We start from the raw sequence: 26,396 nt of genomic DNA, 5'->3' as shown, positions 1-26,396 counted from the left end.
TACAATTTATTGCAACTCGATAATAACTAAGATATCACTAGGTAATTACTGGAAATTTACTGACAATTGGTCATGCAAGGAACAAATTGATAATAGTTTGGAAAAAAGTTGATATATGAGTTAATTATTAAGTTGGAATTATCTACTGGGTGATTGGATGTTTTTTTGTTAATGTTTATATTGCTTTGATGGTGATTATAAGTTTGAAGGGACTGTGAGATAATTAGACATAACTGATTCAAACCCCCTCTTAGTTATCTAACAATTTGGTATCATAGCTGAATGTTTGAAGAAATAAGTTTAAAGGTACTTGAAAAAAATGTCAAGACGTATAAGAGAGATTCACAAAAGCTAAACAAGGAAAACTTTTCCTTATGGCAAGACTGAATGAAGTTGCATATTTCAAGTATTATAGATAATATCACACATTGATTAGAGAATGAATATGTCACACCTATTGGTTCTCTGACTATGGAACAAATGAAAGAAACAAGGAATCATAGTAATATAATTATTGATATTGCATCCACTCTCAATGATGTTTAATTTGTTGATGTTAAGAACTGTGCCAATGCAAAGCAAATGTAGGATAAATTGAAGCTTGTCTATCAAGGAGATGACAGTGTAAAAAGAGCTAAATTTGAAAGCTTGAGAGGTAAGTATGATGACATGAGAATGAAAGAAGGTGATAATATTACATGATATGTGAATCGAATAATTTTTTTTGTAAGTGCAATCAGAGCTCCTGGAGGACAAATCCAGGATTCTAAAATTAGAAGTAAAGTCTTGATAACTCTTTTGCCTATTTATGCTATCAAAGTTTTTGCTATTTAAGAAGTGAGAGCTATGTCTTGAAAAGATCTGGCACTTGATGGTCTAGTTGGTTGGTTAATGCACTTGAGTTGTGTAATTATGATAACTATATGGTTATAGTGAGAAATGTTTTTAAGTCTTCACTAGCCATCAACTTTCCAAAGAAAGAGAAGAAAACCAAAGAAGAAAGTTAGTCTGAAACTGAAGATGATCTAGATGATATTGAAGCATTTCTTGCAAGAAGGTTATCAAGAGGTAAAGGCAAATACAAAGCTAAATTTCCCTTGATCTGCTTTAAATATAATGAGGTTGGTCACTTTGTTGCTAAATGTCCTAACCGAGGAAAATCTAATAGAAATGATATAAATGACAAAAAAATATTACAAGTATAGGAAGAATGTAGATTAGAAAGACAAAGGAAAGAAGTTGTACTATATTACCGAAGAAGAGCATGTTGAGACTAGTTCTAATGATGAAAGGAAGTAGTTGAAATGGTCTATCTTGTAATCAAGGAAGATCCAAATGGTGAAAGGTATGAGAATGAAATTTCCCTTATTTCACATGTTACAAAGAATGATTCATGGATTATTGATATTGGTTGTTCACATCATATGATTGGTGATCTAAGTAAGCTTGAAAAATTTGAAGAAATTGATTATGATGAAACTGTTAAGTTTGGTAGTGATGTTCCATATTTGGTGAAAAGTAAAGGATCACTAATGTTGGATGATAAGATTACATGTGACGATCCATATCGGGTTCAAGGACTTGAATACAATCTTTTGAGTGTTGCTCAGTTGAATAACTTAGGTCATAAGCTAGAATTTGAGAAAAGTAAGGTCAAAATATTTGATGAAGAAGGCAATCTGATGGGAACAAGAGTCCAAACTAAAGGTAACTTATCCTTCAGTTGAGATATGTTTATTTGTTAGAATTAAGGATGTCTGGTTATGGCATAAAAGGTTGTGTCATGTAAACTTTAAACAAATGGTGAAAATCAGTAGAAAGAAAAGAGTAAGAGGCTTACCAAATCTGCAAAAACCTGAAAATACTATGTGCAAAGAATGTCAGCTTGGTAAGATGACAAAGTCAAATTTTTCTAGCAAGGCACACACTTCTAATGATATTCTAGAATAAGTGGATGCTAATTTATGTGGTCCAATTAGAGTTGATGGCTATTATGGTGATATATAATTTATATTGTTTGTAGATGATTATTCAAGAATGATGACTATAATGTTCATGAAAGTGAAATCACATACTTTTGAAAATTTTAAGTGGTACAAAGCAAGAGTTGAAAAGGAAACTAGTAAATCACTTAAATGCTTGATATATAATAGAGGTGGTGAATTTATGTCTATTGAATTCACTAACTTTTGTGCTAAGAATAGTATCAAGAGACAATTATATGTATTGAGGACACCACAACTGAATGACATTGCTTAAAGAATAAATAGATCTATCATGGATTATGCAAGGACACTTGTGATTGAGGAGAATGTCTCTTAGATGTTCTAGAGAGAAGCAATCAACACTACTGTATACACTGTTGGAAATGATTGAAAAGCTCATGAATGAAGAGTAATGGAACTGGTAAAGAATGTTTTCAATCATTATTTTGTCGTTGATGTCAAACTTGCTACTTGCAGGAATGACAATTGCTTTAGTGATCCACATACTATAAGTTGGTTAAGTGACAACGAGGTGGTAATCAATAAGGTGTAACTAGAGTACCTAGAGAAAGGTTGAAGTTATGATGTTGTAATGAAGTATAAGGATCAGCTAAGCCATTGATGAAATAGTGTATTGATGACATACTCTAAGACATAGAGGATGGACACACCAAGACATATCAAAGATGCAAGGATTAACTAAATCCTAGTTATTGCCGAGCAGTCTTCAAGTGCCGAGTGAAGATCAAGTGTCGAGTAAGTTTTCAAATGCTGAGCAGTCTTTAGGTGTCGAGCAAGTAACAAGTGCTAAGTAAAGATACAGGTTCCAAGAAAGATACAAGTGTCGAGTAACATAGAAGAAGCTGAGCATCAGTAAAACAATAATGTCGAGTTGCTGCATTATTTTGAAAATTGAAGATTCGCCAGATCTGAGCCGACATGGTAGTTATCTAGAATTCTGTGAATTAGATAGAAGATAAGAATGATGAGCTGGTGGCACATAACACTATGTAAAATGTTTTTGACGAATATAATTGGATTCTAGACGAAGTTTCTAAACAAGATCAAGATATGGGATAGATACATTTTATCTTACCTAATCTATTGAAACCCTAAAATTGGAGAGGGAGAATCGAGCTAGAAAGGTATTCCAGATTTCTATTTAAGGAGTCATAAGGTCACGAAACAAAGAGAGGTGGTCGAGCATGAAAGCATGAAGTGCTAAAGAAGGTGCTAAGGTAGAAGAGAGCACACATACTCTACTTCGGTAGGTGACCATAGATATGATTGCATTGGTATGATGAGTAAGAAGACTCAAGGTGACGAAGCTTGAGATGACAAGCTTACAGAGCTGCAGTGATTAAAGCCAAGCAAAGGATTGAACTGAAGTGTGCTATGTAATTTGCAAGATATGTTGTAAGTTGTATTAGATCAAAAGGCATTATTCTTACTCTCTAGCAATTGTAATAGTTAAAATAAATCTTATGGACTTAGGTTGGTTTAATAACCATGTTGTAAATCCTTTAATAGGGTGACATTCCAAGTGAATGTTCCAAAGTCCTTTAACTAGGCCCATTCCTAACAGTATGGTGAAATCCTCTAACAAGGTCACATTTAACAATGTGTTGTAGCCTTTAACAGGGAAAACCATCAGAAGTGGTTGAAATCAATTGCACAGTTATTTTGTGGGTATCATCCCCACTCTAGTTTTACCTTCTTATTCCTAGAGGGTTTCTAGGTTATCAAATTCTCAGTATTATGGTGTGATGCATGTTTACTTTTCATAATTTTTTAAATGTTCAATTGCATGCATGATAGTTTCAATTATGTGGCATTAAGGATTTGGAGAAAAAGTTGCATTGGACCTTGAATAACTGATTCACCCCTGCTCTTAGTTATTCTAAAGAATTATAACATACACTCTCAACTAAGTTCAATTGAAGAAAGGAACACACAAGACACCTTATGGGATATAGCATGATCATACACCAAATGTAAGTTATTTCAAAATATTTGGTAGTAGATGTTACATTCACAAGGATGTTAGTAATGGTAAACTTGATGTTAAAGGAGATGAAGGTGTATTCCTAGGATATTCATCAAGAAGAAAAGGTTACAAATGTTTGAACAAGGCTACTAATAGGATGATTGATTGTAAAAATGTAAGATTTGTTGAGTATGTAGAGAAGAATGACCTAGAAAGCAAGAAGGAACCTAAAGATTACAACAAGCTTTCTTATGTCTATGATGATGCACCAGATACTCTACTTGAGTTACAACATAGGCCTCCTGAGCATCAGATAGTAGCACCTAAGTCACATACAATTATACCTAAGCACTGGATAGTACAACCCAAGCAGGAAGTTGAACCCCTACCAAGTGAAGAAAATGCTAAGAATCAAAAAATTGAACCTTTAGTGGCCAAGTATGTGAGAAATAACCATTCACTTGAACAAATCATTGGAGATAGAAGTGTTGGAGTACAAAAAAGAAGCAAAACAAGAGAAGGTACATATTTACTACCTAATTTTGAACTTAGATCAGTAAAAATTGCATTAGATGATGAATGTTGGATCAATGCTACGAATGAGGAGATTGATCAAATTAAGAAGAATAATACTTGGACACTTGTATCAAAACCTGTTGATAAGAATTTGATTGGAAAAAAGTAGATTTTTAGAATCAAATTGAATGAGAATGGAGAAGTGGTAAGAAATAAAGCTAGATTGATTGGCAAAGGTTATGCACAAGAAGAAGGAATTGATTATGGTGGAACTTTCACACTTGTTGCTAGATTGGAAGGTGTAAGAACTCTATTAGCTTATTCTATATACAAGAAATTCAAGGTATATCAAATGGATGTTAAATTTGCATTTATAAATGGAATAATTGAAGAAGAAGTCTACATTGAACAACCTGAAGGATTTGTTGAACCTAAAAAGAAGGAGATGGTCTGCAAATTAAAAAATATATTGTATGGTCAGAAACAAGCCTCAAGAGTGTGGTATGAAAGGTTACACTCTTATCTAATTACGATAGGATTTGCTAGAACAAGTGAAAACAATGATATGTATTTGAAGAATGAATCACAAGATAAGTTGTTGATTTTTGAAAGATTTGTTGATGATATAATATTTGGAGGAAATGATATGTTGAGTAAGTCATTTGTCGATCAAATGAAAATTGAATTTCAAAGGTCAATGTTTGGAGATTTTTTTTATTGGATTGCAAGCATGTTAAACACCAAAAGGTATTTATGTTACTCAATCCAATTAAGTGATGAAAATCTTGAAAACAATTTGGATGGATGAATCTAAACTAGTCGGTACACCTATGATGATTGAAGTGAAATTTTCAGAGGAAGACACTACTGGTGAAATTGATCAAATACAATACACATATAGGATTGGAAAGCTATAATATGTTGTACATAGCATATTGGATATCACACTAGTTTTTGGAATTGTTGCAAGTCTTTCATTCAATCCAAAGGAAGCACATATGAATGTAGTGAAAATGATATTTAGATATCTCAAAGGAATTGAAGATTATGGCCTATGGTATAAACAAGAATATGAATTTAATCTTAAAGTCAACACATATGTTGATAGGCTGGAAATTTTGATGACAGAAAAAGAACAAGTGGAGGAGCTTTCTTTTTAGAAGAAAAGTTGATTACATGGATAAACAAGAAACAAAGTTGTATTTCACACTCTAGTGTTGAAGTTGTGTATGTTGTTGCTATAATCAATTGTTAAAATATTGTGTGGATTAGGTAATTATTGGAAGTAATGCAAGAAGTAACTAATCCTATCACTATTTACTGTGATAACACAAGTGCTATAAATATTTATAGAACTCGGTGATGCATGCAAAGACAAAACATATATCTATCAAGTATCATTACTTGAGGGAACAAGTACAAGAAAAGCAAGTAAGGCTTATACATGTAAAGTCTAAGGAGAAAATTGCTGACATATTTACCAAGCCATTACCTAAGGATGCTTTGAGTATCTAAGGGGTAAATTGGGGGTCTTACCCATATCCAAAATTCACCAGGTGAAGTTGCATGTTGCATCAATTCATGGATGAATTTAAATATTATGGAGTTGATAAGAAGTGTTCACACATTAGGAGTATTTATGAAGTTGTGAAGTTAACTATGATGAAACTAATGTAAGTTGTACATGCAATGTACAACGGTTACTACAAGGTTTTATAAGTTTCACATTAAAATTTGTAATAACCTTTAACATTGTTGTCAAAGGGGGAGAAGAGTAACAAAGAGGAGAATATACTGAATACAAAGGGAGAAGAATAACTAGAGGAAGATGTTACTAGATGGAGAGAAACAATGAGAATGGGGGAGAGTAGACTAAAAAGGAGAATGCTACAGATGAAGATTATAGAAGACTGAACTTGAATGAGAAATCATAATAAAAAGGGGAGTAATGTTGAAGCTATTTCAAAGTTTGGTGCTACTGAAGATATAGATCGAGTAATAGTTTCCTAAACTAGAACTACAAAGTATTGTTGACAATGCATACATTTGATTATCTTATGTAATAGTTTGTAATGTAAAATCTTATGTTATGTGTTTCCATCAATCCTAAAGGGGGAGATTGTTAGTCCCAACTGATATTGTTATAGATGATGAAAATATTGTTAGATGACAATGCTATGAATGCATGTAAAAGATTCATATCAGTTATTATATTGTCATTGATGTCAAAGTTCTAATAGGCTAGACATTATGTTAACTTGGGAAAGTACCCTATCATTAGATTGATGAAGAGGATTTGAAGAAAGTATGATGAAGATATAGATGATATGTAAGGTATTTAATGGGTACTTAAATGAGCTAGACAATGATCATGTAATATTGGTTTTGATTATTTTACAACCATGTATTGATTTAATCTATTAGAGATCACAAGCTTAGCCGATTCACAAGGTTAATAAAGTGAGACTGTATTCATTGAGTGACTACTATATTGTCTGAGCGATTACAAAGAGGAATGAAGAATGTAGTGTTGCCTGAGCAAGTTAGTATTACTTGAGTTATATGTTTCCTGAGTAAATGCAATGTTTATCGAGTGACAAAAAAGATGAACAATTTTGAGAAATTAAAATCTAAGGCCATCTTTTGATAGAAACTTGTAAAGTTTGCAAAGGTCTATTGAGAGAGTCAAAGTTTTTTGCAAAGATCAATGATGGAGAAAAATCAAGAAACATCTTATGGAGGAAATTGAAGAAGGATAAGGATTCACACAAAGTTATTTGTAGAGTTATATTTTCTATATGCTTAAATCCATTTTATGAAGAAATTCAATTGCAAACCTAAGATCGATGATTCTAATTAAGTGATAAAAGATGGAAGGATCTAGAAGCTCTAAGAAATCTATTTAAGGAGGAGAAAATGAGAGTTTAGGTTGTTGCGATGGTTCATAGTTGATACTAGAGTTGGATAATTGATTGAAGGATGTTATGGAATGTGAAGTTGTTAAGACAAGAAGAAGAAAGAGTTGAGCCAAGCGAGCCAATCATGGTAGAGAGAAGAAGAAGAATAGTTTTTTGGATATCATAATCAGCTGAGTGAAGATAGAGAAAGAGTAAGAACAAATTTATAAACAAGAAAAGGCATTTTCTATTCTTAATAGATCACTTTATATTGTTATTGTTTAACCACTATAGTAGAAAATCTTGGAAGCATCGAGTGGAACTAATAGGTCCATGAAATCCTATATGGTAACATCAATTAGTAGTGTTTGTAAGTCCTTTAGATCAAGTCACTTTTTTTAGTCCTAGACAGGGAGTGATTAGGTCTAGATGATCTTTTAGCAAAATCCTCTAACAAGGTCACTTTAACAAAGTGTTTGTAACCCCTAGCAAGGTAGTCTCCTAACAAAGATCACTTCAAAAGAGAGAAATTTTTGAGTTGTCATTCCTAAGTAATTTTTCCTATAATAGGGTTTCTATGTTAAATATTGGTGTCAAAATTGTGTGAATATTAGTTGTGTTTCAAGTTATTTTACATGTTTTATAGTTTATTGCAACTTGGTAATAACTAAGATATCACTAGGTAATTACTAAAAATTTACTGACAGTCAGAAATGCAAGGAATAGTTCGATAACCATTTGGAATGAAGTTGATATTTGAAACGAGTATTAAGTTGGAATTATCTACTGAGTGATTGGATGTATTGTTGTTAATGTTTATATTGCTTTGATGATGATGAAAAGTTTGAAGGGGCTGTGGGGTAATTGGAAATAACCGATTCACCCCCCCATCCCCCCCACCAGCAGTTATCTAACACATGATACTCATCAAGACTTAGCTTTAAAGGTGTTTGTTCAAATGGTTATCACTGAACCAAAGAAAAATACTATACCTCTTGAGAAACATTGCCTATTGTTTTCATTTGCGATTGTATGTTAAAGAAAAGGCTTCAATGGGTATTATTTCTTATACACATAAGGTATTAAAATTTTTGCATGATTTCACTTAGTCTTTATTCTCATTTATTGGAGTAAATTCCCTTTTATCTTGTATAACGTATCCTAGGAATCTCCCAACAGATTTTCTTTCCTTGTCATTCACTCCGGGGAAGATTTTATTCTTCCTTTTGAGATCCTATCCTCATCCTCTCCATGAGTTTTTCCCTAAAATCTTATGAGAGAAGATCATTTTTTTATGTCTTCTACATTCACATTTGTTCTTGTGCATGATGCCTTATTTCTATGAGATGCTATTTATAATCTATGAGGTTCTCTCTAGATATATAATGGCTTCCTCTTTTTTCTATAGTTTGATATGGTTTATGGAACATCTTTATCTATAGCATGGTATTATATTTCTCTTGGCGAACATTAGATGTTGGAATTTTGTGCATGAGTATTGAATTTTTATTATGACTCATTCTTATGTTCTTCAAGATTTGGTTATATAATCTACTATGGATTTCCTTTCATGTCTCACACTTGGGGGGAAAGAGCCTTTGTATATTGTTTGTCTTTTCTCTTTGGCTCTACTTTCTTTAAGCTTACATGGAATATGTTCATTATGTGACATTGTTCTTTTCTTTTTGCACAATTGTGTCTTAACTATGGATTCTCTCTTTTGCAAGAGATGCATGTCCCAGGTGATCACCTCTTCTCTATCAATTAAAGATTTGTTCATTGCATATATTTTCCATTATTTGGATATTGTTAGTCTTCATCTAAGGGTCCCTATTTCACCTATATATATGGGGAGCTGAATAGGTGCATTTTTCTTCCCTCCTCTGAGATGTCATCTTAATCAAACATTCCTCTTACGTGGACATCTTGTTATTAATATTTCTTCTTTTGGAGGATTCTATTTCCATAAGTGACATATATTTTTCATAATTGTTTATGTTCTTAGATTATAAGAGTCATGACTTGTCGCTATGAACATAGTATGCATTGTTGATAAAAGGATATCTCCTTGTTGTGTAAGAAGGTATCATATTTCTCTTCCTTTTCATACCTATTTGACATAGGCATGATAGGGAGGCAGGGGGAGGGGGATATATGTGCCATTCTTGTATGTAGCTTCTCTTGCATGGGGTAGAAAATACAAATTCTGAGCATGACTTGTAGTACTTTAGCCCTAGATGATAGGTATGATTTCTAAGTCATTTTCAAATTTGTGCATTGGTACTTCATCCCTCTTTTGTACACACAAACTCATATGTTAAATCTCATAATGGGTAACACAAAAAAAATTGCTAAATATCATTCCTGGGTAACACATCCATATACATATATACTAAATCTTATATTTGGGTAATACATAACAACTTGCTATGTCCCAATATGGGTAATACATTCAAACACAACATGCTAAGTCCCATACACAGGTAACACATCTTCTATAGAAGACCATGGTTCTAAGATGGATGTTGATATATGGATGGAACTTTGGTGGGTTAGCTAGCAGGTTACCACCATGTTAGACTATTTCAATGCCATCTTTTGTAGCAACTCTCTTGGTGCTTCATATTAGGGTAGGCACTCTATTGGGTGAGGTAATCACTTTCTTTTTTTTAAAATCTCTTTTTGCTTTCATGATAGTAGAGATAGATCTAGAAGTTAGGTTATTAATGATATTCTCTTTTATTTCTTATGTCATCACTTATTCTCTCGCAATGGCTTTCCAAATATAATATTAGTCAGAGAGATATTTCTTTAGCTACAATTTCTTTCACTAGTTGATTTGGACTTGTTTTTAGTGCTAATCCCTTCTTTGTTGAGATTTTGTATTTTTCTTTTTTCTATGTATGTGGAGTTAGGACCCTTGGTCTTGGGGCCTTTCTCTCTTTGGTTAAGTGATGTCCTACCTTGTTGAGATTCACTAGATTCTTCTTCTTCTCCTCTTCTTCTTTTCTTCTTCTCTCTACTTTACCGCAAGCATAGGTGGATCCACATTTTCTCTAAAGAGGGGGCCAAATGTACCATCTTAAATATGAATCACTCCAATTTAATGAAGGTTTAACACCTATTTAATGCGAGATCATCAATCTCCTCTTCTTTGTCATCTCTTCTTCCCTTTTTTGTCCACCCCCTAGGTGGAATTTGGGTAAAACCTAATAGATCCTCTTTAGATTCTATTTTCATGGTATTAAGATTGAGATAGGATTTATTTCTTGTAGATCCTTCCTTCCACTCATCTATCCACTTGGAATTTTCTCCTCGCACTAAAATGAGATTTCCTCAAAATCTGGACTTGATTTTGGGATTCTGAAACTTGTTTTGGAGCCTTGAGACAACCTTGGGGGTTTGTGTAGATGCTTAAAATCGTCCCAAATGCTATATTAATTCATTTACTATTTCCTTTGACATTATAATTAATTATTAATTAATTAATTATATTTGTCATATTCTTCTACCTATTTAATTAAAGGGGTACCCTCCTCCCCTGTCGTCGCTACGACACAACTCCTAGGACTCCTATCCTCTCTGGGGCAACCTATTTTTTTTTTTCTTTGATATAATGTCACTTCAACATCACATCAAAGAGGGGCAAAATGCAGATGCTTAAAATCATCCCAAACACTATATTAATTCATTTAATATTTCCTTTGACATTATAATTAATATTTATTAATTAATTATATTTGTCATTATTCTACTTATTTATTTAAATTTATTTAATTAAATAGGTTCATTTCCCTAATGTATTTAAATTTAATTTGAATACATCCCCTCTAATGTATTAAACTTATTTAATACATATTGCTCCATAAATCCCCTTTTAAATAAATTCTAATTTATTTAATTCCCTCCACTTTATTAAATTCTTTAGCCATATGATTAAGTTAAATTTTATTTAATTTAATCCTAATCCCATCCTAAAACATAGTCTACACCCATCATCCTTGTCCTTCTAAGCCTATCCATTAATTAATCCCACTTTCTTATCCTAAACCTCTTTTAATGACCTCTTTAGCAACTAAATCGTTGCTCACACATGTGTGAGCAACACAAGGCTCAAGGAGCCTCCTCTCATTAAACTCTCCAAAAAGGTACTCTTACACCTTTTTCCCCTACTCCTTTCCCCAAGGTTGCTCACACGTGTGAGCACACCTTGAGCCTCTCAACCAAAAGGCTCTTTTTGACTTTTGCATGGCTTGTCCTTTAGCCCATGTGTCTCCCTTGTGGCACCTATGCGGATGCCACATAGATGCCACCTCTTTAAAGCCCCCATCAAGCCTATAAATAGAGCCCTTATCTCAAGCATTTTTCATCTCCCTCATTTGCATTGTTATCATGCTAGTTTAGAGTTAGAGCTTTCTAAAAAATTTAGTGTTTTTATGCATTTGTTACTAACCTTTCATAGTTTCTAGATTTCATGTCATTTGCATTGATAATGTAGTTTACTTTCTTGCATTCATCTCCATTTCCTAGAATGTTTTAAGAATGGATTCTTCCATAGCCTTCGCTTGAAGCATTCCTCACTCATCTAGCTTAGATTCATATCATATTTGCATACTTTCATCATCAAGGGATTCATTCATAGTTGTGTTTGGGAAAGCACATCTACATCCCTCACACTTAAGCACACCAACAAGGCCTCTAATAAGTGCCCTTTTTGAGCTACTTTGAGGTTTTGTGAGAACTCTTGTTTGTCGATTGCATTAGTTTTAAAACACAATATTAGTTAGTAGTTTTCTTGATTTCAATATTATGATATGCACATGCTACTAACATTTTATTGTTTACGCGTGCTCCCAACAAATTAGGTTTTCAAAATGATCATCAAAGGCATAGTTCATCATTGATGTAGCCCTATTTTGGCTCCCCTCTTTGGGTCCCATGTTCTAGGATGTTCGGGCGTTAACTTCTAGGTTGGTCATCCTGCGAGTGTTAGTTAATTCTAAGCTCTATATAACCCTTCCATTTTCTCCATTTCTCATCCATGATTCATGTCTCTAAGCACTCTAGCATCCAAGTTCTCAAGTATTCAAGGCATTCAAGATTCCTCCATTGAAGATCAAGGATTTATGTGTTCAATCCATTGAAGGAGTTTATGCTAGATCTTCTATTGTATTTTCAATATTAAAGATCTCCCTGCATACATTCAAGGTCCTTTGTTGTATCTTCTACATGTTCTACAAAGATAGATTTGAAGCACAAAAATTCAAGAAGAATTTGGTTTTATTTTGATTTCCTTGCTAGGGTTTTTGAATTTGATTCAAAGCTATCCCATCAACATACTTGATTACATTCCAAATTCAAAAGCACAGTCATAGATTTACATTGATTCATGTTAGATCAATCACTACTATTTGTTAGCATTTCATTTCAATTCAAGGTTAATTCCTAAATAGGAGTTTGACTAAGGCAACTCCATCTCCCCATCCCCTTGCCCCTCCAATAACAACAATCTCTTGGTTTTATAGGTTTTGGATCCCAGATTAAAAAATAGGTTGCAGATCAAAGTACTCTTTTTGTTGATTAATAGAACTAGAAAATTTGAATCAGCGTCAAACATCATCATCATAGGTGCACTACACACCTGATGACTTATTTCACCCCTGAAGCACTATTTCACCCCTGAAAAATCATTGAAAGATTTATGGGTTTTGTCTGCCTCACAGATTTTAGCCTAAATTTTGAGTGTAGCCTTTGACATCATTCAACAATAAATTTTCAGGTTTGTGTTCCATTAAGTATTATTTCTTTATTTCTATTTCCATACTTTTCATTTCAACATTGCTTTATTTATACATCTTTACCTAAATCCTCTTAAGGTGGGGGTGAGAGGGGAATAAATTAGAGTTATTCACTCTTCTTTTGTCATTATTCATTAGGTTGGAACTTCCTTTGGTACCATCCTAATATAATCAAAAGTGGTGGATCTCAGTATTTCCCCTTTATTTATGTAGGTTGGGCTTCCTCCCTTTTTCCTACCCTATAGACCCAAACCTTTTTGATAATATATTGGCCCTTTTTCATATTCCTCCACTTGAGAACTCACTTGATCCAAAAAAAAATAACAATCAACTTTCTTTAACAATATATTAGCAAATAAATCATGCAAGGATGGCTAGGCCACCTCCTTCTACATTTCCACTTCTTATTATTAATCAGCATAATAATAGAAACTTCAAGAAAATGAATGCTTCATCTCTTCCCCAATTGTATGGCCTAGTTCTAGAGGACCTTAAAATGTTCCTCTTTGAATTTTAAATCCTTTTCCAAAACTATGAATAGACCACTGATGCTCATAAGCTCAAATTGTTCCTTTCCAATTTTTTTTTTTTAGCTCTAAGATGGTTTATAGGCTTGGGAAGTAATGGTGTGCATGATTGGGTGATAGATGAAAACATTCTTAGAGAAGTATAAGGATACTACAAAGGAAATGACATGCTAGGGGATAATATTTATAGAATGAATAAAAAAGAGTATGAAAGTTTAGAGGATTACATATCAAGGTTCTTATTCAGCCTGCATAAGTGCACCCATCATGAGCTGAATGAAGAATTGCAAAAGTTTATCTTGCTAAGGGGGATTCAATGATGATTGTAACAAATACTTAGACTTGATGGCAGGAGAAGAGATCAACCAAGCAACTTGAGATGATATCAAGAAAATATTATTAAACTACTTAAGCTAAGTTGTTAAAAAGGGAAGAGGATATCAATATGCTACAGGAAAATCAACTAGTAACAAAGTTTCAAAGACAAAAATCACTCACCTACTATCAAAATTTGAGTGGGACATTGTTAATAATATAGCCATACAATTAGATACCATATGATCCAAGAACAAGCATGTGGAGGTAGAGACAATACTAGTGGAATATTCTCCCCACTACAGATAGAAGATGAAGAAATGTAGAAGCAAGATGGTGGCTATTCTAGAGACTAAGAAAATACCTATCAAGTTCAAGCCAGTAGAAATAGATTATGATCAAGTTTTCTACAATTCTCAATGAAGACCATGGGCTAGAAGAGAATTATGTCACAAGACCCCTTACATTTTAGTGGTCCTTATTCAAATTCTTATAATAATAAGTGTAAATCCCAATACAATTCTAATCTGGGAGGTTATCAATTCCAACCTTGGAATAATCCATAGTTCCAATGGACAAATTATCAGAACCTTGCACCTTAGTGGAAACCTCCTCAAGGAAAATGGAATCAACATCAAGGAAGGATGAAGCCCCTTACAAGGAACTTAGAAACCACCTCAAGGTAACAAGAAACAAAATCCATAGCAAAAGGGAAGCCAATAATTAAAAAATCAACCTTGTAGATACTCTAGCCACCTTAGTAGTTGGAACAACAAGCCTAAATGCCACCTTTCGTAGCTAATGGTAATAATCCTCCTATATCCACTGAGTTTCTTTCTTAACCTATTCCTAATCTAAAACATTAACTATTGTCACAAAAGTTTGCACCCTTGTCCAAAGTTTTTACATAAGGACAATCTTGTGAAACATGGAAACAACCTCCAAGCTGTGGGACTTGAACTGTGAGGTTGAGTCTCTGGAGAAGGCTGGCTTCCTTTACTATCAAGGTGCACCTAACTACTCTTGGAGAGGAAAAGGGAGAAGGAATGCATAGAAGGAAATCTACATATTCTAACCTAAGGGGGTGATGCACCAAAAATAGAGTGTTCAAACCAATCTCTACCCGTACATGCACTATTGAGCCATCATGACACCAAAAGATATACACATCCAGACTTGCTTTAATCTAACAATCACATGCAGATCAAAAAACCCAAATGAATGACATAAGGAAAGAGAGGATTCACTTATATACCATTCACAGGCCAAAAGAGATACAATCATGCAAGATTGTAGATATCTACAATACACCAATGAGAGGCAAATAGTTCTTGCACTTCACATCAATGGTTGAAGGAGATAAGAATGTCATACAGTTTAGAGGCAAAGGGGATTTACAGTGAAATTATAGAGCAATATCAGAGAAAATAGAGAAGAGTCCACCTTAACAAAATCTACAAAAATTGCCTTTATAGCTTAGGCATAACTGAGATGTTCTCTAACTGAAGTTACTCCACAACCACTACCATTAAGTCTCTTTTGAGATCTGGAGAAAATCTGATTTGGGCACAGATTCAGATACAATGAAATCTGATATTTTTTTGAAATAGGGCCTTGACAGAAATGACACCATTAAACCATTTTGACCAAATAGATGGATAAACTGGGGTGGTGGAGTGTTCTCATGTTGTTTACTGGGTTCAACATTCATTCAAGAGTGGTTGGAATTGATCATAAGGATCAAATCGTGTAAGAAAACTTGATTTCCTTTGTTTCTTGCTTATGAATCAACAAAGTCAGCAAGTCAACCAAGTCTTACAACCAAAATGGGCCATGTGGGCCAATAATTTCATTTCATTTTGCCACCCTGTAAAGTCTCCATGCAGTTGACCAAATCTTCTCAATTAACTGAACCACCCTCCCAACTTAATCGCGATGTCACATAACCGTCAGCCTTAACTGTTAATGCCTTAGTCGGGCCCATAAGGACACGTGTCCTTCAGGCGCTTTCCCACATTGTTTAATTACCTTGCATCTTCATAATGCGAGAAAGCGCTGATCGTTGATCTCCGTAAGATCAATGATCATGAAAGATCTTCATGATACTGTGCTTGCCCTTAATACTTCTAGGCCCATGAACCATTAAACATACACCTCAGCACGACCTGGTCCCACTTGGCATCACCCTGCGGCTTATGAAATCAACCTGACCCCACAAAGACATGCGGTAATGAGGCGCTTGCCCGCATTCCTTAACATCCTTGCATCTTCATAATGTGGGGAAGTGCTCATCGTAGATCTATTTGCATCAGATGGGGGAAGGTACAAACTAAGAACATGTGGTGGCTTTGATGCCTAACTATAACTTTTATTCCTTTGGGCCTATGAGGACACGTGGTGATATAGCGCTTGCCGCATTGTCAGGAAATTTGACAAAACATAGAATGTGGGAAAGTGCCCGCCAATCAAATTGCTAGCTCACCTAGTAGCTTCCCAACTTGTAGCCCACAAGAAGAACATGGACCCACTTGTCATGCATCATGATGATGCTTCCTCACATTACATAAAGATCGCTTGTTTTGAGAAAGCGAGAATGCGCCCACCATAGATCTATGCAAGATCTGACGGCGCGAAAAGTTGTGGGCCAGGGGAAACAAATGTTACCGTTAGGCATCAAAGCTACCACATGTTCTCAGTTTGTACCTTCCATCGTCCAATGCAAACTTATCTACGGTGGGTGCTTCCCTGCATTATGAAGATGCAAGGATGTTAAGGAATGCGGGCAAGCACTTCACTGCCACGTGTCTTTGTGGGGTCAGGTTGATTTCATAAGCCGTAGGGTGATGCCAAGTCGTGCGGAGGTGTATGCCGAATGGTTCATGGGCCCAGAAGTATTAAGGGCAGGGGCAGTATCATGAAGATCTTTCATGATCATTGATCTTATGGAGATCAATGATCAACGCTTTCCTGCATTATGAAGATGCAAGATAATTAAACAATGTGGGAAAGTGCCTGAAGGACATGTGTCCTTATGGGCTCGGCTAAGGCATTAATAGTTAAGGTTGATGGTTATGTGACATCGTGGTTAAGTTGGGAGGGTGGCTCAGTTAATTGAGAAGATGTGGTCAATTGCGTGGAGACTTTACGGGGTGGCAAAATGAAATGAAATTATTGGCCCACATGGCCCATTTTGGTTGTAAGACTTGGTTGACCTACTAACTTTGCTAATTCATAAGCCAAAAATGAAGGAAATTGAGTTTTCTTACACGATTTGATCCTTATGATCAATTCCAACCACTCTCGAATGAATGTTGAACCCAGTAAATAGTAGGAGAACACTCCACCACCCCAGTTTATCCATCTACTTGGTCAAAATGGTTTAATGGCATCATTTCTGTCAGGGCCCTGTTTCAACAAAATATTAGATTTCATTGTATCTAAATCTGTGCCCAGATCAAAATTTCTCCAGATCTCAAAAGAGACTTAATGGTAGTGGTTGTGGAGTAACTTTAGTTAGAGAACATCTCAGTTATGCCTAAGCTATAAAGGCAATTTTTGTAGATTTTGTTGAGGTGGACTCTTCTCTGTTTTCTCTGATATTGCTTTGCAATTTCGTTGTAAATCCCCTTTGCCTCTGAATTGTATGACATTCTTATCTCCTTCATCCATTGATGTGAAGTGTAAGAACTATTTGCCTCTCATTGGTGTATTGTAGATATCTGCAATCTTGCATGACTGTATCTCTTTTGGCCTATGAATGGTATATAAGTAAATCCTCTCTTTTCTTGTGTCATTCATTTGGGTTTTCTGATCTGAATGTGATTGTTAGATTAAAGCAAGTCTGGATGTGTATATCTTTTGGTGTCATGATGGTTCAATAGTTCATGTATGGGTAGATATTGGTTTGAACACTCTATTTTTGGTGCATCACCCCCCTTAGGTTAGAATAGGTAGATTTGCTTCTATGCATTCTTTCTCCCTTTTCCTCTCCAAGAGTAGTTAGGTGTACCCTGATAGTAAAGGAAGCTAGCCTTCTCTAGAGACTCAACCTTACAGTTCAAGTCCCACAGCTTGGAGGTTGTTTCCATGTTTCACAAGGTTGTCCTTAGGTAAAAACTTTGGAAAAGGGTGCAAACTTTTGTGACAACAATTTTTGGCATGCCTAGTGGGACTGTATTCAAAAAATTTCAAGTCTATTGGTGTCATGATGGTTCAATAGTGCATGTATGGGTAGAGATTGGTTTGAACACTCTATTTTTGGTGCATCACCCCCCTTAGGTTAGAATAGGTAGATTTGCTTCTATGCATTCCTTCTCCCTTTTCCTCTCCAAGAGTAGTTAGATGCACCGTGATAGTAAAGGCAGTCGGCCTTCTCCGAAGACTCAACCTCACAGTTCAAGTCCCACAACTTGGAGGTTGTTTCCATGTTTCACAAGGTTGTCCTTAGGTAAAAACTTTGGACAAGGGTGCAAACTTTTGTGACAACATTAACCTCAATAGAAACAACCGTCTATTTATTCTATAGTCCCAACATAGTACCCTCCATATGCTTTAAATGTAGGTGATATCCATTTAAAACTTTGTTTGCACCATCTTCTCCAATAATAATTGAAATTCCTACTAATGACTTGGAGAAAGTAGTATCCTTGACTTTTTTAAACTAGAGTTCATCCAAGAAACTAAAGTTCCAAAGCAACCTATTGTCACTCCTCCATTCCCATGAAGGATAGAACTTGGGGTAATAAAGGAAACAAAGAACAACCTTTGATATTCTACATTAGTTGAAACACATATGTGTTAAAATACATCTTTTTCAAGCTACAAAGGATGCCTCTATTCATGAAAAGGCTATTAAAGATGCCTGTTTGAAAAAACTATGAAGAAAAAGGAAAGATCCAAACATAGTTCATATCTTTGGCTAGTTAATAGACACTATGCTTGGAAAGGGTGCAATACCTAAATATTTGGAACCTGGTATCCCTATATTTGTAGTTAATATTATTATTATACATGTCAAAATTGATTTGATAGGCTTAGGGGAAGCAATAAATGTAATGAAAAATGATACCATGTAACAAATTTAGATTGCTGACCTAAGGTCTATACATATTCTCCTACAGTTAGTAGATAAAATAAGATGTAGTGGTAGAAGACTTAGTTGTCACTTAGAGTCTCAAGAGTATCTAGTTGATTTCATGATTCTTTTCTCTAAAGCCATAATGAGGGGATATCCTATCATTCTAGGAAGGTGCTACTTAGCTACACTTGATGCATTCATGAGATTCCAATCAAGAGATATGACTACCTCAAATGGTCTAACTACAAAGAAACTTTCCATTTATACTCTTCCACAACCTTAATTTGAAACATTAAAGCTAGTACGACCAAATCTCGGAGAACAAACATAGCAAGTCAACTCATTTGTACAACTTATTATGTTAGAAAAAAATTATCTCCTACAATTGAAAGAGAAGGATGATCTACTTACCAACATAATGGAGAGAAATCATGGACTAAGATAGAACCCCTTTAGCTATATAACTATTCGAGAATGGTCATTACAATATGTCCTCCCTAAGCTCAATTCATGAATCTTTCCTACAACCAAATAAATGTTTCATAAATTGTTGCTACATTAAATTTAGATGGTATACCTTATAGAATAATCAATCATTTAGTTAACAAAGAAAGTATAAGTTGCATCAGGATGAATGTTGAATATCAATAATAAACTCAATCAAGAGGAACACTTATCATTGACAAAACTACTCCAAAATTGTATGAAATATTTTACATGAGATTATAGTGACATGAAAGAGTTGAATCCTAAGTTGTAAACTCATAGAATATACATAAAAGAGAGTCTTATACCAATCAGACAATCCCAAAGAAGAGTAAATCTTGGCCTGAGGGAGATAGTAAAGGCCAAGTTGTAGAATTTGCTAAACTATAGTTTTATCTATCACATCTTAGATAGTTTGTGGGTGTCACCTCTTGTTATTATTCCAAAGAAAGGAGGGAAGTGAATATTTTCTGTAGACTAAAGAGAATTGAATACTACAACCAAAAATGATCATTCCTCACTTCCAGTTATAGATTAGGTTTTAAACTCCTTAGCAAAAAAGAAGAATTTCTCATTTTTTGGATGGCTATAGTGGTTATAATCAAGTTGGTATTGTCATTGAAGAATGCTCATGGGTAACTCGCACTTATTTTATTCTCCCATTTGACCTATGTAATACTCCATCAACCTTCTAGATGGTAGTCATTACAATATTTTATGATATTTCAAATGACTATATAGAAATCAATACATATGGCATAACATTTAAGGAGGGCTTAACCAATTTGGCCAAAGTACTACAAATATGTAGAGAGTGTAACCTATCAGTAAATACTAAAAAATGCTTCATGATGATGCAAGAAGGGGAAGTGTAAGGCCATTATGTCTTTCAGGTAGATCTTGCAAAAATATAAGTAAGTCTTAACCTTCTATTTAGGGGAAAATGATATCAATGAGTCTAATAATGCAAACTAGATAAGACAAGTTAAACACTTTCACCCTAAGTAATTTAATACAAGAGAAAGAGGGTCTTCCCAACATAACTCTCAATGCAATTCAAGTTAGATTATCAAAACCCCAAGTAGCATTAAGGGACGCCAATACTAAACCAATATATCATCAAGGAAGTATTCAAGCAAGGCCTCTTTCATGTAGTGTTAATTGATTTAAAACATGCAATGTAAAAGTGAATCGATGCAGTTGATTTAATAACAAGTGTAAGATAGATCTTGGTGCTAAATATACACAATAAACTCATTTATAATATGGAAATAGTTATATGCTAAATGATGCAATAAATGATGAAGTACTTGTTAATTAAAACTAAACTTATAAATATGATCTCCAGTAATTAAAACAATGATGCACAATAATAAGAAACATGCATGATAACATAATTATAAAACTTGAATAGAGTGATTAACTATGAGCGAAGTGGAATGAGGAAGTAAATTTTTGAATGTGGGTTTGAGTAGGAAACTTGTAGAGAAGGGATAGGATGATCAGATTGCGAGCTTGGACTAGGGCAATGAAGAAGGAGAGGGTGATGCAACAAAAGATCGGGACCCACACACTTTGTAGTTAGATCCAAGAGAAAAAGAGGGCAATGCTCCAAAATCAAGAGCATTTAGAGGAGTCCTTGGTCCTTAGGGATGATGGATTAATTTTTTTGGAGTCAAACCATCGGGTAAATCCTCTTTTCCCAAGAGTATAGATATTTCAAACAAAGAGAAGGGGACATTTTCCTTAGAAGTACCTTCAGAGCTAAATGATCATAATATTCTGAGTATGGTTGCAACTCTTGTTGGCAAGTTCATAGGTCCTAGACTAAACATAGATTTGGTTTGAATCTTTGCCAGGAACAAGTAGGATCTAAAAGGACAGGTTGAAGTTATGGCTATGGCCAAAGGTTTTATGTCCTTTGAGTTTTCCTATCTTGAGGATTACTCAAAGATTCTCTGTGCGAGGAACTAGTTGATGGGAAAATCCACTCTCAATCTTTAGAAATGGAAATCCAACCTTGACCTCAACAATGATTTCTTAACCTAGGCCCCAATCTAGATAAGGCTTCTGGAACTTCCCCTAGAATACTGGCATGAAGATGTTTTTGATGGCATTGCTAACTCTTTTGGGGAGATGCTATCTATTGATCTAGTTACACTTGCCAGGAAAAGACTCACCTATACCAACATATGCATAGGGGTGGTTGAAGGCTAGGATATGCCACAAGTGATTGAGCTACAATCAAGATTGGGGATGCATTTGTAGAAGATAGATTATGAAAATGTACCTTTCTCCTACTTCCATTGCAAAAAGGCAGGAAACAAGGCCAAAATGTTCCCTATTTTCATAGAGAAGGACAAAGCCCATAAGGCTCAAAGCAAACAAGGAAAAAGAAAAGAAACCCAAAATTAGCAAAAAGTTTTGAATCAAGTTGAGGTTTCCAGGAAGGTGTGGAAGGAGAAAGTTCCCAATGGAAATAATCTCTAGGGAGAATATTTAGGGGAGAGAGACAAAATGGTGAACCTTCCTAATCACCAGAGCTCAGAAGGAAAGAAAGTAAATGAGGAGATGAAGCAAAAAAAGGCTGAGATGGAAAAAGGCAATAGTGGAATGGGAGATTTTGAGACCAACCCTAAAATCATAGCTCTCAAAGTTGTGGAGGGAGACAAAGGAGGTAGGGATAATCTTGAGGATGGTGAGATCATAGTGGAGGAAATCAATGAGGACTCCTTCATTCTAGACACCCAGGAGAATGGGCGAATTTTGGAGGTACAAGGACCTTCTCAATCATAGGAATCAAACTTAAGTAGAAGCATTTGGGTGTCTCCAACAAAAATTAATAGAATTCTAGAAATGGTATCTACCTCTAGTCTTGGACAAATTTCAAGAATGGAGACGCTCTTGGATAGCAGTAAAGATGACATTACGAGACCATGGATAACAATTAAGAATAAGAAAAAGAAAAATAATAGGGAACCATCACCTATATTGCCTATAGCTACGAGGAGCAAAGTTAAAGCTAATACATAAAGTAAATCCAACACCCCAAGCAGGAAGAGCAGGAATCAAATCAGAAAGGAAGAAATAAGGAGAAATATAGCAGATGGAGCCTAGAGAACCATCCAGGAAACATGCTTCCAAAATAAATTATGAAGGTCATATCTTGGAACATTCATGGACTCAATGGAATCCACAAATAGGAAATTATTAGATATATGATAAGGGATCATAGGCCAAAAATATTTTTGATTCAGGAAACAAAAATGAAGAAGGAGAAAGTTGAAAGCATTATTTTCAATAAAGGAATGAAGACTGTCGCTACAAATTCTGAGGGTGCTTTAGAAGGTTTGTTAGTGATATGGAAGGACAATTTAAAAGTGGACATCATTTTTGATGAAGGTAACATTTTGCTTATTCAATTCAAAAATCTCAAGGATCAAGAAAATTGGTTCATTATGAATATCTATGCCCCAAAAACTAAGAATGGTATAAGACTCTATTGGAATAAAATTTGTAATCTGATGGCCAAGTTGGGAGATCCTAAGGGCATTATTATGGGATATTTCAATACCCCTCTTTTGGCCAAGGAGAAATTATGCAAGCTCCCATTCGACCTGGAAAGCAGACAATAATTGACAAATCTGATAAGTGACTTAGTCCTTTTGGATGTTGAGTTAGGAGGTGAAAAATATACTTGTTCTAATAGGAGAGTTGGAATAGATTGTATTCAGGTTAGGCTGGATAGAGCCCTAATCACTTTGGATTGGATGAACCATTATCAATACAAACTTTCTTCTATGGCAAGACTAGGCGTAGATCGCTCCCCTATTGCTCTCACCTTAGAAACTATCAATAGGAAAAAGGCTTTCCCGTTTAGATTTGAGAAGATGTGGTTTGCACACCCTGGTCTTTATGAAAAATTAGGGATTGGTGGGGTATATATGTGGATGGAAAAACTATGTATAAGGTGGCTAAAAATCTCAAAAATATCAAAATGGAGATTAGAAAGTGGAACAAAATGGACTTTGGGAATATATTTCAATCAAAAGAAAGGATTTTGGAGGAACTTGCAGAGGTGTAGGAAGAGATACAGAATATGGGTTATGATGAAAGTAGGATGAATGCTGAAAAAACTATTTTGGCTAACCTTCACAACATTGTGGGAAAAGAGGAAATATTTTGGAGGCAAAGGTCAAGATCAATTTGGTTAAAGGAAGGGGATAAAAACTCTAGATTCTTTCACCTTTCTACTATGAAACATAGGGTTGCCAATAGAACTAGCGGTATTAAAAAGGGGGTCAATACTATAGGGGAAGATAAAGAGATTGTAGAGGAAATAGTTAAGTATTTCTCTTTTATCCTATCCAAATAATTAAACTTGGGAGAGGAGGACCAGAAGGAAATTCTCAATACCATCCCCAGTGTGATAATTGCGACCTAGAATAAGGATCTGGTGGCTATTCTAGGATTTGAGGAAATCAAGGAGGTTATTTTCACTCTACTAGTTGAAAAATCTCCTAGCCCAGATGGTTCCCAACTTTTTTCTTCCAGATGTATTGGGAAGTTATTAAAGATGACCTTGTTAAAGTGGTTCATGAATTTTTTGGAGCTAGGAACTTGCTTAAAGATGTTAGGATTAAACCACAGATAGAAATAACAATTACATGCAAATATAACCAATAACAGAAAATAATAGATCACATAGAAAAGAACACAAGACACCAAGATTTAACATGGTTCACCCAATCGCTGGGCTACATCCACCAAACAGCAAGTTTGATATTATTACAATCTAGTGATTACAACCTAATTACAATCTGTAATCCCTTACAACTCAATACCGCTGCAAGAACCTATTTTGCATCACCACAAACTAACAAAAGAGACCAATGCTACTTTTTTGGTTTTGATTCCTAAAGTCACAGGTGCAGATTCTTTTGAAAATTTCAGGCTTATAAGTCTCTGCAACTCTTTTTACAAGATCTTTTCAAAGGTTTTAACTAATAGAATTGTTAAATTAGTGCCAAAGATCATTTCAACTTAGCAATCAGGATTTGTCCCTAGTAGACAAATCCTTGATTCCATCATTGCATTGCATGAGGTGATCCATTCCATAGATGAAGGTAAAAAGGAAGGTTTTTTACTCAAACTTGATCAATCAAAGGCTTATGATAGGGTGGACAAGATGTTCCTAGATAAAGTTTTGGAAGCTTTTGGTTTCAATGATAAAACTAGAAAGATTATATCTCAATTGATCTCCACACTCTCTTTTGCGGTGATGGTTTATGGGAGCTCCTCAGATTTCTTTAAATCTTCTAGGGGTCTTAGGCAAGGTGATTCTCTTTCATCGATCCTCTTTATCATTCTGGTAGAATGCTTGGGAAGACTTATTCATGACAAAAGGAGCAGAGGGGAAATTGTTGGATTAATACCTTCTTCCGGTCCCCTAATTTTCTCTCATCAATAATTTGTGGATGACACCATTTTAGGGGGAGAGGCTTCGATGAAAGAAGCTAGAAATGTGAAGAGCATTCTCAACACCTATTCAGATGCCACTGGTTAGCTTATTAACTAGAGAAAGAGCTTGGCCTTCTTTATTAACACCCCTGCAGATAGATAGAGGAAAATTATAGGCATTTTGGGTTGTGATAATGGATCTCTTCCTTCTACATATTTGGAGCTATCTCTACGGACCAAACCTCTTGACCTCTTTTGGAACAATCTCATTGATAGATTTAATAGAAAGCTAGCAGGCTGGAAATGCATTACCTTGAGTCAGGCAAGCAAAGTTATTCTGATCAAATCTACTATATAGAATTTGCCAACTTATGCTTAAAGTATTATCTCTATTCCTACAAAAGTAGCTGATACTTTGGAATCCAATCAGAGGAATTTCTTGTGGGCTAGTGCTGAAGGAAATAAGAAGTACCCGCTGGTGGCTTGGGAGACTATTTGTAGTCCCAAAAAGTAAGGGGGCTGGGGATTAGGAATTTGAAACAATTCAATAGGGCTCTTCAAGCTAAATAGATATGGAGGATTTTCAACTCCATAAGGGAACACAGGGATATTTTGAAGGACAATTATGCAACTAATATAAACTTCAAATAGTTCATTAGTAGGTACCTTGACCCAAGGGAATCCAACATCTAGAATGACATTATGAGGACAAAGGGCATAGCCATCGAGAAAGCAAAATGGAAATTGGGCAATGGTGAAGATATAAAATTTTGGCATGATGATTGGCTAAGACAAGGGCCATTGTGGAACATCAAGCCATTTAATAGATGGGAAAACTTATGTATGAAAATATTTGGTTGTAAAGTGAGCAACTTAAGGGACAATGAGGAATGGGTGAATCTGTCTGAGCTATCCTAGGAGCTAAAGCCACTGATGAACATGATAGTGGATATTCCTTTGTCCCCCAAAAAGGATGCAATTATTTGGGGGGAGACAAAGGATGACAACTACATTGTTGCCTTGTGATATGAAACCATGCAAAACAAGGAAACAATCCTTGTTTGGGCCAAAGCCTAGTATCTTAGCCTTATTCCAAAAATCAAATTTTTTTTTGGATGATGCTCCAAAACCATATCTTGATAGTGGAAAACCTCACCAAGAGGGGGAATTTGATGCCTAATAGATGCATTCTTTGTAAAAACCACAGTGAGAGTGTGGATCATATCATTATACACTACCACTTCACTAGAGATATATGGTCTTATTTCTTGTCTTTCTTCAAGATGACCCAGTGTTTTCCTAATAACACTTCAGTTCTCTTTGAACAATGGCACCATGGGGCTAATGG

Source organism: Cupressus sempervirens, chromosome 11 (genome assembly GCF_028749045.1).
Source record: "Cupressus sempervirens isolate cs-2001-9-10 chromosome 11, ASM2874904v1, whole genome shotgun sequence".
NCBI lineage: Eukaryota > Viridiplantae > Streptophyta > Pinopsida > Cupressales > Cupressaceae > Cupressus > Cupressus sempervirens.
Note: the sequence above shows the minus strand (reverse complement) of the source record.